We start from the raw sequence: 13,794 nt of genomic DNA, 5'->3' as shown, positions 1-13,794 counted from the left end.
ATGTAAATATATGTATACAATAGAGATATCTTCTTAGAACTTAAACAAACAGTTTGGTATTTGATAGAAAGTTTCTAATGGATTTTTAATGGAAAGGATTATATGAGACAATTTTAAGATGTCAAAAGATAACTAAAATGTCATCGAAAAAGAATGCGCACGTTATTATTTTTGAAAAAAATCGTTCCTCCGGAACTTTTCACACGTTATGTCTAATACTTGGCGAACGATATTTCGGCGGAGTCGTATATGCGCGATGAAAATTTCGCGATGATTCATCGGGTACCCCACGAAAATAAAACCCTCGGTATACTGCGCGTGTCTCGATATGCGTGCGGACACGCACTCCGGAAAGCACATGATTCATCGAATGAAACTCACAATCGAGCAATCTGCATTAACGATGCACCGCCTGATTCTGAGGCCGTCGTTCCTCCGTGTGCGTTTCTCATCCTCCGTGCTTTCCTCCTCGTCTTCGCTCTTCTTTCTCTTTGCGAGTCTCTCTCGCGTTCCTCGCTCCCATCTACCGTTTCTGCACGATTGCCCCGTTAGACGCTGACACGGACTGTGACCACGTATGCCGATTAGCGATATCGCTCGTAAAAAAAGAGATCGATTCGCTTAGAAATATATATCGCAGAAAATCAATTGTTTTTTATTCGATTCTAGTACCTGCGATTTATTATGTTTTTTGAGAGTAGTTCAAAAGTATACAAAGAGAATTTTCTTTTAGAATTTATACCATGAAAATTATGGGACAATATATGGTATTGAAAGAATTTTATAAGAGTTTCTCTGATTAATAGTTTTACTATAATAGCAAATATTAATATCTATCACAATAAGATATAAAATATGTTCGATTAATTTTACCATGTATATAATAAACATTATTATTAGTATTTTTTTATTCTATTTTATCCGTGTAGGTATCGCAGAAAATCAGCTGTTTTTTATTCGATTCTAGTACCTGCGATTTATTATGTTTTTTGAGAGTAGTTCAAAAGTACACAGAGAGAATTTTCTTTTAGAATTTATACCCTGAAAATCATGGGACAATATATGGTATTGAAAGAATTTTATAAGATTTTCTCTGATTAATAGTTTTACCATAATAGCAAATATTAATATCTACCATAATAAGAAATAAATACGTTCGATTAATTTTACCATGTTTATTATAAACATATTAGTATTTTTTATTTTATTCTGTAGGATTGTTAATTAATCTGGTCTCATAATTTATCGAAAAGTTCTATCTTCTTATTTTATGATTGGTTTCAAAGTTTAATGAGTAATTTTAATAAACAATTTATTAAAATTTCAATAAATAATAATTTATTGAAACTAATTAAAGCAATATAATGGAAAGAATTGATGGAACATTAATATCGCAATCTTGTAAAATTTAATAAATAATAAAATTGCACGAAACAACAGATATAAAAAGCCATATTGAAATTTTAACGACTTTTCTATGAAAAGGAAGCATTTTATAAAATGTTTCTTTATTTTACAAAAAGCCTGCGATATGTCCGCAAATAATCTAAAATATAAAGTTGTGATCTTCTTCTAAAATTTAAAATAAGATTTTTTCGTGGAATATATGACACAAATATTTATATAAGAAGATTTTTAGATTGTTGATAATTTAAGCAAAAAAATTAAATATTCTATGTGAAAGATAGACAAAATATCTGTGCTAAATAAACAGTCACGTATAAGAACGTATGTTGTAACGTATCGTGAAGATCAGATGAGATTCCGAGTCTCCGTAGACTTTCTTCATAGGCAAATTTTATTTGTCTAAAACTGGATTTCGGTGCAAGACGACAACATATATAATATAACGTAATACGCACGTCAAGATGCTCGTCCGCTCGGAGTTTTATGGTTTTTATGACAATGTAGCAAGATTCGTATAATAGATAAATATAGTTCCTTCATAACGAGTGAATAGAGGGCATCCATGCATATTCTTTCGTAAGAATATAGGATGACAGAGCAATTATTTTGAAAGAGTTTTAGAATAGTTATCATTGGGCAAAAATCAAAAGATTATCTTTGGACAGAAGATAAAAAAAAGCAATCTACTTTTAAATAAGAGTATTATTTTATTCAACTGATAATCATTGTAAAGTGGTGTACTAATTATCTTTAGAAGCAAATACCTCTATTGAATGATGATTGACCATGCTTTTATTTTATGTAATAACATTTGTTGTTGCAAATGGCTTATGCCCTATTTTTTTCTCTTTTGATTTCATCAGAGATTTTCACTCTTTGAGTACTAACGTTAAAGATATTGTTATACTGTTATTTCTTGATTCAATGATTACTGAATCATATAAGTCAATTAAATTCCCAAAACATTAAATGCAAATTTTTCTGATTTTGATAAGTTTTTGTGCTAAAGCAAAGCTTCTTGATTTCTCTATAATTGTTTACCTCTTTCTTTCTTCTCTTTAGCACTTCGAATTTTAAAAGCATTAAAAGAATTAACCTTTCTCTTCGTCTTGCCCTCTTCCCTCTCTCTCTCGCTCTCTTTTTCTGAAGCATCACTGATCAAAACATCGAAGCGAACACTGCGAAATTGTTCGAGCAGAAATGGTTGGTGAATGTACGAGGAAATTTTCCGGGAAATAAGCGCTACTCTTGGCTACGGCACCATGGCGAGTCGATCCAGGAAGAGAGAGGCTGGGCTCTATTCGATGCTTGCGGATACGATCGGTATACGCGTTCTCGGTATATCACTTTGAGCAAAAAAATATATGCGCAAACAGAATGGTATATGTAACGAAATGTTTTCCAAAATATACCAAGTCCACGAATTTAAATTTTTATTTCTCTTTTAGTGAGAGTTTATGCTTTAAACTCGATTGAAAGACAGTTTCGAATTTCGCAACACGATGGGAATATCATATTATTTTTGATCAACACTTTGTAATTAAAACAAATTAATTCGGTGTACAAAAAAAAATTGAAGAAAAGTGAAACGGAATGTTTAATAGTTATTTTGAATAAAAGACGATTAGAAAGATATAATCTGTGTACTGGATTAAAATTTATTTTGACATGTTAAATATGTTTAAAAAATTTCAAATATTAGCGACTTTATCTATTAAAGTTCTTATATAATAATTAACGTCAAAGCTCTCCGTAAAGAGGATCCATCCGATAAGGAAAGTCTCCAGAGATTATTTCAATAATCTCTCGGTAGAAAAATTTTATCAACACCTCGTAATTAAAACAAATTAATTTGGCGTACAAAAAAAATTGAAGAAAGGTATAGATCATTAATTAAAAGATAAATTAGAAAGATATAATGTGTATTGAATAAAAATGTATTTTGACATCTTAAATACGCTAAAAATAATCCCAAGTAACAGTAACTTTTTCTCCTAAAGTCATATAACAATTATCGTCGAAGCTCTCCGTAAAGAGGACCTGTCCGATGAGGAAAGTCGAGGAAAGTCTCCGGAGATTATTTCAATAATCTCTCGACGCGGTAGAAAAATGTTATTAACACCTTGTAATTAAAACAAATTAATTTAGCGTACAAAAAAAATTGAAGAAAAGTAGATCATTAATTAAAAGATGATTAGAAAGATATAATGTGTATTGAATAAAAATGTATTTTGACATCTTAAATACGCTAAAAATAATCCCAAGTAACAGTAACTTTTTCTCCTAAAATCCTTATATAACAATTATCGTCGAAGCTCTCCATATAAAGGACCTGTCCGATGAGGAAAGTCGAGGAAAGTCTCCGTGAGATTATTTCAGCAATCTCGACCGACGCGGTGGGACAGATCGGATACGCCATTAATGAGCGGCATTGTGCGCGCGAGTGTCCAGTCCGGGGATTACGTAAAGCTAGACGCGTTTATTGCACGGCAAACTTTTGCTAATTAGCGCGAGAGAAACCGGCGACCAGCCAGCCGAGAGATACTCGTACGCGAACGCACGCGCGAGCAAAAGCGTATTCATCATAGAACGGCTAGCTACAACAGCTGAGAAAGAGGGTCTGTCTCGCACGAGGAGCACACCCAAATACACCGTCCAAATTGAAGGATACAGCAACGAAGTGCGATGTTAATTCACTCTATTAAGGAAAATATATATATTTCGGAATTTAGGTTAATTGAGAGAAAGAGACCAAGATTGCTATTATCATTCTGAAAGTGTCTTAATTCGCTACAAGTCCGAGAGTTGATTTTCGGTTGTTGAATATAATTTGTTGGAGTCGATGAAATTTTTTTTTCTATGAGAAAGAGAGAGAGAGAATATATCCAATGCCAATTATGTACGTACAAAAGACAGGAGGTTTTTATACTACCGGGATATCCTGTGCGTATTTAATTTAGTCTTTTCCCGCGCGCTCTCGCGATGTTGAGCGATCCGTTACAATATATACATATATAAGTACGTACTTTTTTTATTAGCATTTATTTGAAAGTCAAAGAGATGCTTCTTGATAGCCGCGCGATTTTGCAGGTGACTTCGTAGACTCGAGAAAGAGAGAGCAAAATTGTCCAAGGACATTAAAAATAAAATGCAACGACTGATATAGAAGTATAGATTGTCATCTGTAATTTTCATGATCTCGCAAAACGATGTAATTGTCATTGTAGAATATATGACAAATTTGAAAGACGGAGAATAATCATTTAGTCACTGAAAAAAATGTTAATTGATTAAACCTTTCAACTAAATTGATTTTGTTAATTGAACATATATTACATTTGATTTAAATATTTTTATATGTTCAATTACAACATAATATTTAATTGAAAGATGAGTCAAGATAAATTGATTTCTTCTAAAATAATAATTAAATACGTACTCAAAATTGATTGCTTTCGTGACAATTTTTGTTTAAATTTGCGCTTCTGTTTCATGAAGCGTTTCTACTAACCCATATTATAAAATCCACATCGATGGATAATGACTTTCGCTCTTTCTTTGGTACCGATCTAATCCACGCCTGTGTATGCGGCTTGTAAGTAGCAAAAGCGTGTCGGTGCGCGCGGATTGGTACATACGTAGATATATACGGATATACGTAAGAGCATCACGCAGGGTGGCTCATCGGAGAGGAACTAAGAAAGTCTCGAAAATGATGAGGAAGCGGTTTTATTTATGACTCGAATTCGTCGGGTAACGAAGGCACGCTTCGCGATTGACCGATAAGGCGATGATGAAGTGATGAGTGAAAGAGATGCGTGGCGCAAAACTTTTTTTTTCCTTTATTCATCACCTATCATTACGTATCGCGTATAAAGAATAAAAATGAAAATCGTTTCAGCATCAATGCACTTTGTCATATTTAATATGACAGACAATTGAAATTATTTATACATATAATTAAAAAAAAATGTAATTTAGATATAATTATTTAATTTATATTTTTTATTTTTTCTCTCCTTATAATAATATAATAAGAATAGCGAAAAATAATTTAAATTTTTGTCAGAAATTATATTTTTTATTATATTAAACTATTATAGCAGCATATGAGAATGAATTGTCTGATGTACTCGCATACGACATATATATATATTGTGGAAAAAGCAGAATACGCGCGTTATGAAGAGAGTAGTTTCTGTTTTAATTCCGCGAATGTTAATTCTCCCTCTCTCTCTCTCTCTCTCATCAGAGAAGGAAGCGATCCATTTCAATCTAGATGTATCTATTTATATATAAGTGAATTGAGAGGTACGCGGCGCGATCGCGAAACCAGGTATATACCAGGTGCTTTTTAGAATATGACTTCCCCCTTCCGGTAAGGAAAAGAAAACGCGCTGCTGATTTATCTCTGGCCGCTCATTTCACTCTCGCCGCGCTGCAGCGCGAGTTTTACATAGATTCTCACTGCTCGCTAGACTCGTAATTACGCGCATTGAAAGGCAACGCCTCACTTTGATTCCCATATATACGCGTAATGTCCGGTATGATGCTTTATATCGCCGGCTTTCCGATTAATTGCTCCGCAACTGCAATTATAATCCGCCGAGAAATATGCCTCTTCTCCTCCTCTGTACATCAAATTGTTCGCATGATATACCAATTCACACATATTTTTCAAACTTGTCGAAGCGCAATGTAAATGATTATTTTTAAACAATTACAAAAGATGGTAATAATTTCATCAACCATATCTGGCTATAAGTAATATTTATTAAAACTTTACGACGTTTCGGCCCTTATCAAGTGCTATAAACAATTAAAATATAATTAAATTGATAATATTACAAATAATACGAATCAGGTGCTTCACTATTAATATACCAACCTACATAATACCGCCTTATTACAAAGGAATTTGTTTAGGGCTCGTGCGATTGTAACCGATTAATCGATTAATCGCTGAAACTGATTAATTATTAATCGATTAAACATTTTTTCAATTGTTTGTAATTTTTGTTAGAATTTTATAATATGTATAACTGCGCAGTCTACAAAGAAAAGAAAGAAGTGTTAAATTAAAACTTATATCTTCAAATTAACGCACTTATTGCTTTGTATATATACATATACATAATAAAGTGTAGAAACATTAGTTTAATTCGGTTAAACATGTTAAAAATGATAAGTAATCATTCTAGAAAGAAAAAATCTTTAAAAATAAATACATTAATTAATTAGAAAAATCGATTAAATAATTAATCGATTTAAAGATTAATCGAATAATCGTATTTACTATAATCGATTAATCAAGTTAATCGATAATCATGAGCCCTACTTTTTACACAAATAGTATTAATTAAATTTTGCAATTATTACTTAACTAATTAATTAAAAAAATATAATACATAATTTAATGAATTCGAAAAATCGCAAGAATAAATCAATATCATGACATTTATCTGTATGATTACGTTTTCTATATACGAAAAACTGGCATCGCGTATTGAATATCATATTATTCGATTATCGACACTCTTATTTACGTGATTGATAATTATTTCCGAAATTAACAATGTGACAAAATCTTTATATATTTAATAATTATCATTAGATTTGTTAGATTTGTTCGCTTTACAACTGAAACAATTTTTAGCACTTTCAAAAGAATAATGAAGTAAACACACAAACGACTTAATTATAAAGTTAATAGCGAGTTACAAGGTTATTAATTTCTCATTTCTTAGAGCTATATAATGACAAATGTTCCATTTTTCTTGAGAATAACTCTCAATTCTAGAAAGAAAAAGGAATAAATAATAATTAATCTGAATATAGCATACACAATATAATTTATTATTAAAAAGATATCATTTTATCTCGCACACTTTTACGAAACGATCTCGATTTCGTGGGATTATATGATTGGTATAATAGATCATATCTTATTTTATCTGTAATACCTCGCCGTTAAATCAACCAGAAAATCACAAATTATAGCACCACTTTGTCGATCCTTAAGATATTTGTACAAATCGAGAGCCAAACGAGAGTATAATTATCCCACGGTCGGAATAAGATTTGATATCGGGATTCGAAGGGGAAACTCAGCTAACTTACGTGATAATCCGTTCTTGCTCAATTCAAACTCGTCGTACGATAGTATACTTGCGTAAATACGCGTGAAGAAAACGTGCTACACGACAATACGAGGATAAATTAACGACAAGCTTTCTCTCTCTCTCAAGCGAGCGCAAGCGAGTTTTCAGAAAGCTTAATTGAATATATACACTGAAAAAAAATCGTTAATTTGAATAAAACTCTCAACTAAATATTATTGTATTTATTAATTGAACCTATAAAAATATTTAAATTAAATATAACATTAAATTTAACAATAAAACGTATATTTGAAACTTAAATACTAATATATGTTGATTTAACAAAATAGTAATTTAGTTGAAAGGTTCAGTCAAGTTAACACGATTCTGCGTTCGCGGTAGACGTAATTCTGTAATTAAACGTCATAATTCTATTAATTCTATTAATAGAATATTCTATTAATTCTATTAATTTAAATTTAAGCCGGACCGGAATTTCCGTTCCTCGTATAATGTCTCCTTTTCCCTCTCTATGTTATTCTTTTCCTCGCAGAAATTATTCAGAAATGTCCATTAATAGCGTTTACTGACGCACGTATCCTGGAAACGGAGCATTTTTAACGAGATCTTTCATTTCGTCGAATTGATTTATCGTATATTGTCGTATATCGTCAATTTCATCGAATATCCGATGGATTTGGATAGCTAATTTGCGTATGTTTTTTATATCAGTTTCGATAATATATCGTATTATTTACCATCGAGCTAATTTTTCAAGCTTTGGACATGAAATCTGATAAAGTAAGAATTAGAAGTACACAGGATGCGGTAGTCTTCAAAAACCACACGCGCTTTATTTCGATCCGCGTTATCCGGATGATATAAAGACGAGTCTTATCATATTAAACAAAAATAAGCTCGCGATTTATCGAAGAAGGACGTTCTTTCCTTATCGTATTTGCTCTGTTATAATAGCTTTATAATAATTGAACATTATTTGTATCTCACGCATTTTTTCTCTCGAAGAACTGAAAAATCGTTAATAGCATAAAAAAAATTAATAAAACATTAAAATGTTTTATTAATTTTTTTATGCTATTAACGATTTTTTATTAATTTTAAAAATAATAAAAAAGCGATAAAATGAAATATATAATAAATAAAATTGAAAAAGTTAACAGTTTACATAAGACAACAATATATGTATTTAAACAATAAAAATTCATTTTTGAAAATTCAAAGAAGAGAAAATTGAATGTGGAAGAAAGAATGTCGAAAATTCGAGAAAGAAAGCTGTGCACGTAGATTTTTCGGTATTTTTTGACACAACGTACAATGGAATTTTATCTCTCGAATCCGTCTGAGATGTCGTCTGTACACGAGAGTAATATAACCATGTGTCATACGTAGATAATATATCCGGGAGAGAGATCTTACAAAAAGCGGGACCGGTTGTAAGGAATAAAGACACCGAAAGTAGAAGAGGTAGATATAAAGGGATAGGGAAAGGCAAGGATGACCCGGGAAGAGCACGCGCTCGACCTTTTGATTACCATTGCGTCGCTCATCTTTCGATGGACCATTATTTCTCCGGCCGGTTTACCCGGAATCAGCTGACGAACGTTGACGTTTAACACACACGTGCCGTTTGTGCGGCCACTTTATATAATTTTCTACCACTTCCTGTCCGTCTGGTCCGTGTCTTGTTTCTCGCGTCTCGGCTTCCTCTTCCTCGACTTCTCAGATCCCCGTAGGAGCAGAGAAAAGAAGGAAATGACGTATCGCGCATAACAAACCGATACGTCGGTCTCGATTGTGCTCACGCCTTGGTGACGTGTTACAGGGAAATCCGCAAATTTGGCAATACAATTCGTTCTCCTTTATATAACGAGATTTTTCTGTATTTCGAAAATCATGGTCTGTGAATCGTTAAAAATAAATACCAATTCAATAGAAATAAATTAAATAAATACAAAAATAAATAATTAATAAATAATAAATAAAAATATACATGTATATTAAATTAATAAATAATTAATTAAATAAATTAAATAAATTTTGAATAGTCAATTTTAAAACTTTAATACTTATTTATTTATTTATTTATTTGACTTTGTATTGACGTTTTAAAAATTGCGAAAGACACAGTACTCTGGTTTTCTATTTTCTCAACGCGTTAGTGACTAAGTTTTCTGCTAACAGTCAACATCTATTTTTTCGTGCTCACTTCTGTCAGTTATACATTGTTCATCAAAACAATGGTTAATTTTGTCGGGGGTTTGCTGTAAATTTGATTTATTGTATTAATCTGGTACGTAAACATATATATTTTTGTAAATTTATAATTATTTCTATGATTAAGCGCATTAAGAGTATATTTATATGTATATAATTGTTCATAGATTACTTGAAAAGGGCTGCAATGACAGCCGAAACGTTGTAATTTAACTAATTTTTTAAATAAATTATTGCCAGTCTGGTCGACTTTAAAATTGGAGGAGAGATTTTTATTTAATACTTGATATTGAAAGCTAAAAAGTTGTGAATGAAAATTATCTCATATAATCTTGAATTCAAGCATATACATATACATGAAACGTGAATCAACGAAATATATAAAAAAATGATTTAGACTTATACAAGGCTGACAGAAGATGTTGTACATAAAGCAACAAAAGGTTACAGAGACATCAGCTATTCATGTTCGAAAAATAGTTCCGCGAATGTTCCTTTCCCATTTATTGTTTACCATACACTTCCACTCTTATCCGTTCAAACGCTATTTGTTCTTGTTTCCGTGCGGTTCCTTTTGTCGACGTTCTCCTCTAGCGTTCCTCTCTTCTCTCTCGCCGGAGTTCACAATCAGAAGAAGGAAATGACGCTCGGCGCATAACACTATCCGTCGATGCAACATCGTTTAGGGTATTGTGACTTTTCTCCCCTTAGTATTCTTACAGTCATTGCGCAATGGTCGATCGCAATATCGTTATCGTTATTTCCTTCATAAAATCCTCATGGAGGTGAAAGTTCATTCAAGAGTAAATCATATCTAAAAAGTAAATATAAAATTGTGGGAAAAAATTATGTGGGTATACGTGGCGTATGATAAATTTCGAGATTACTATACTCAAATTTAGACATAAGTAGATTCCTAATCAAAAGTAAATCTTGTAGCAATAATGTGGCTGATATTAGGAACACAAATATTTACGAGAAAAAAATTGTGTGGGAATATTTTGGCGTATATGATAAATTTCGAGATTACTATTGAAATTTAGAAATAAGAGATTAATGCTAATAATTTAGAACAAAATTTGTTTTCTCTACACGGAGAGAATTTTCTCTTAGAATTTATTCTGAAAATCATAATCGTGGGACAATATAAGAATTTTATAAGAGCTTCTCTGATTAATATTTATCACAAAAAAATTTTTTTAAATATTAATATGTACATAGTGTAAAATTAATCGAACGTAGTTTATATCTTATTGTATTAATATTTTTATTGTAGTAAATATTAATCAGAAAAATTTATACAATTTTTCAAATACCATAATTATTCCACAATATGACGGTAAATTTTAAGAGAAAATTCTGTGGAAAAAAATGACAACTATTCAGATGAAACGCCAGAAAGTTCTAAAAAGAAAACCTGTTTTTTTGGAATTTGTGTCTATGAAAGAGGAAGAACTGTAAAAAGCTTTTTTCTTTCATAAGAATTTCTTTTGAAGCTATTGTATAAATAATATACTATTTACTTTTGAAGACCTTTGAAACTATTTGTACTAAAATAAATAAGATAAAGGGGAAGATTTAGGGCGTTGGCTGTGCAACCAATACGTCTCTTCCGAAGAAGAGGCTCGAGCAGAAGAAGGAAATAACGCTTCGCGCATAATAAAACGCATCAATACGTCAAGCCTCTGGCACCGTTGCTTTCTACGAGTGGCATGTGACACGCATTACGCGACAGATTGGTATGGACGCGTGCATATCGGAAATTTTATGTCGACGATCGATGGTAATCTCGATGGCACTGACTGAAATGTATTGTACATATATTACATAGCAGACGATTGCACTATGGTCGTAGGCGTCGATTAGTCGAGATGAGAATTTAATGACACGTGTGTATATATATATATATATATATATATATACATGTGTGTATATTTTGCGGAAAAATATTATTTTATTGACTATTTTTTTGCCATTAACCAAATAATTCTATATATTTAAAAATAATATATTATTATTATTACATCAATGTGTTATTAAATTTAAAAAAATGTTTGCATGTTATCACAGATTATTATTTATACAAAACGTAGTATATATAGATTATTAAAAAATGATGAATATTAATTACTGATGCTTCTCCGCCAACTCATATACATATATGCATATGTCATTTCGATTACTATTCAGATTGTAATATATTTCCTGAAAGATGGCGACATTGAAAGATCACAGGCGTTTCCTGTTGCCAGGGCAGCGATACCGTATCCGAGATCGGTGGATGTGCGACTCTTCAAGTGTATTGTTTCGCGTACATCTCACTGACGTTCAGATCAAATGACGTGGATCTTGCGCAATCTGCGGCTTCGCCTCGTCTTTCGGCTTCGGGATGCTCCCGAAGGTCCGGAAGTCGCGGTCTTCGGTGGAATTCGCTTATGCGACGTCGTGTGTCGTGGGCAGTGGAAGAAAAAAAAATCGATGAGAGCGCGCGATATCCCGTGCATCGACACACGCACGTCACATTCACGCGCGTGCCTGCCTTTCTGGTGCATCGGTTTCTGGTTTCCAGCCGAGCTAACGCGCGCAAAGAGCGCGACCGCAATCTCCTTCGATTATAAATCTCAAAACGCGAATTTAAATTGGGGAACTCTGGGAATTAGGGCTCGTGATTATCGATTAATTCGATTAATCGATTATCAAGTCAATACGATTTTTTGATTAATCTTTAAATCGATTAATCGTTTTTTTTTATTACTTATATATATATATATATATATATATATATATATATATATATATTTAAAGATTTTTTTTTTTTGAATGATTAATTATCATTTTTAATGTATTTAACTGAATTAAACTAATGTTTTCACACTTTGTATATGTATATATACAAAGCAATAAATGCATTAATTTGAATATATAAGTTTTAATTTGACTTCTTTCTTTTCTTTGTAGATACTGCACACTACACAGCTATATATTATAAAATTCTAATAAAACTAACAAATAATTGAAAAAAATGTTTAATCGATTAATGATTAATCGGTTTTGGCAATTAATCGAGTTTAATCGAGTTTTTTTCGATTACAATCTGTTACAATCACGAGTTCTACTGGGAATACAATTTTAAAAATTGCGATTATACTATGCACACATTGACACAGGCGTCCGCAAAATTTTTTCCAGGGAGGGACATAATTAAATTTTTTGTTCTTATTATTATTCTTTCTTAATTTTTTAACTTCAAATTTTTATTATTTTGTTATTTTAGTATTTTATTTATATTAAATATAATTCCAAATAAATTCCAATGCGCATTAAAATAATTTTTCTTAGCGCAAGAGAGAAAAAAAACCTTATTTCAAAAAAGTCCAGAAAAAATTGTAAAAAGATATAGATAAGAATTTTAAAATGCTAATACATGATGATAAGAAAGAGAATAAATCTGGTCGGCGCGCATTTTTCATTTATCTCCTTTTTATCTTTCTCATAGAAAGAATATATTATCCCCAAAAATTCCCCGCAAATTGTAAGAGATAGAAAAAAAATATAAAAATGCGAAATATGTGAGAAATATAAGTGTCAAGTTGCTCGTATTTTTTAACGTGTCGTGTTACTCTTTTTTTTTTTTTTTACGATACGCAAACATCAACTATTTCTCTTTCATCTCCAAAAGCTTACGATGGCATAACGCGTACAATTACATCTTCGGTTCTTTCCGTTTGCTAAGAAAAAAAATTCAAAAAAATCTTCTCTCATCGGCACAATATTTCGCATCGTTCAGGTATTTTCATTTTGATAATTTCTGCAGTCGTAAAATCGCCCAACACGAGAACAAGCGAGACGTTTCTCTCCTTCTCCCCGGAGATTGCGAAATCCGCGTCGCATCGGTTTCGGATTTCCGCGAGTCGACGAGCACTTTCTTCATTCGCGCAAAAATGCATCGCGCACACACGCGCATTCGATGCACCGCGTGGGCGGTGCACGCTCGCGCGAATTCATCGTCGCTCGCGTTGCTAAGGAAAGTATTTGAAAATTGCGCAAAAAC

At 31.9% G+C, this 13,794-nt stretch overlaps 1 protein-coding gene across 1 annotated transcript in view; it reads left to right on the top strand.

The window, feature by feature from the left end:
* The window catches only part of LOC114944622 (uncharacterized), a 109,284-nt gene that overhangs the window by 52,097 nt on the left and 43,393 nt on the right, over window positions 1-13,794 (top strand). The gene's annotated exons all lie outside the window — the stretch shown is intronic.

The sequence above is a fragment of the Nylanderia fulva genome, unplaced genomic scaffold (assembly GCF_048542155.1).
Source record: "Nylanderia fulva isolate GAGA-0341 unplaced genomic scaffold, ASM4854215v1 Scaffold25, whole genome shotgun sequence".
In the NCBI taxonomy this organism is placed as follows: Eukaryota; Metazoa; Arthropoda; class Insecta; order Hymenoptera; family Formicidae; genus Nylanderia; species Nylanderia fulva.
This window is presented reverse-complemented; position numbering and strand designations above follow the sequence as displayed.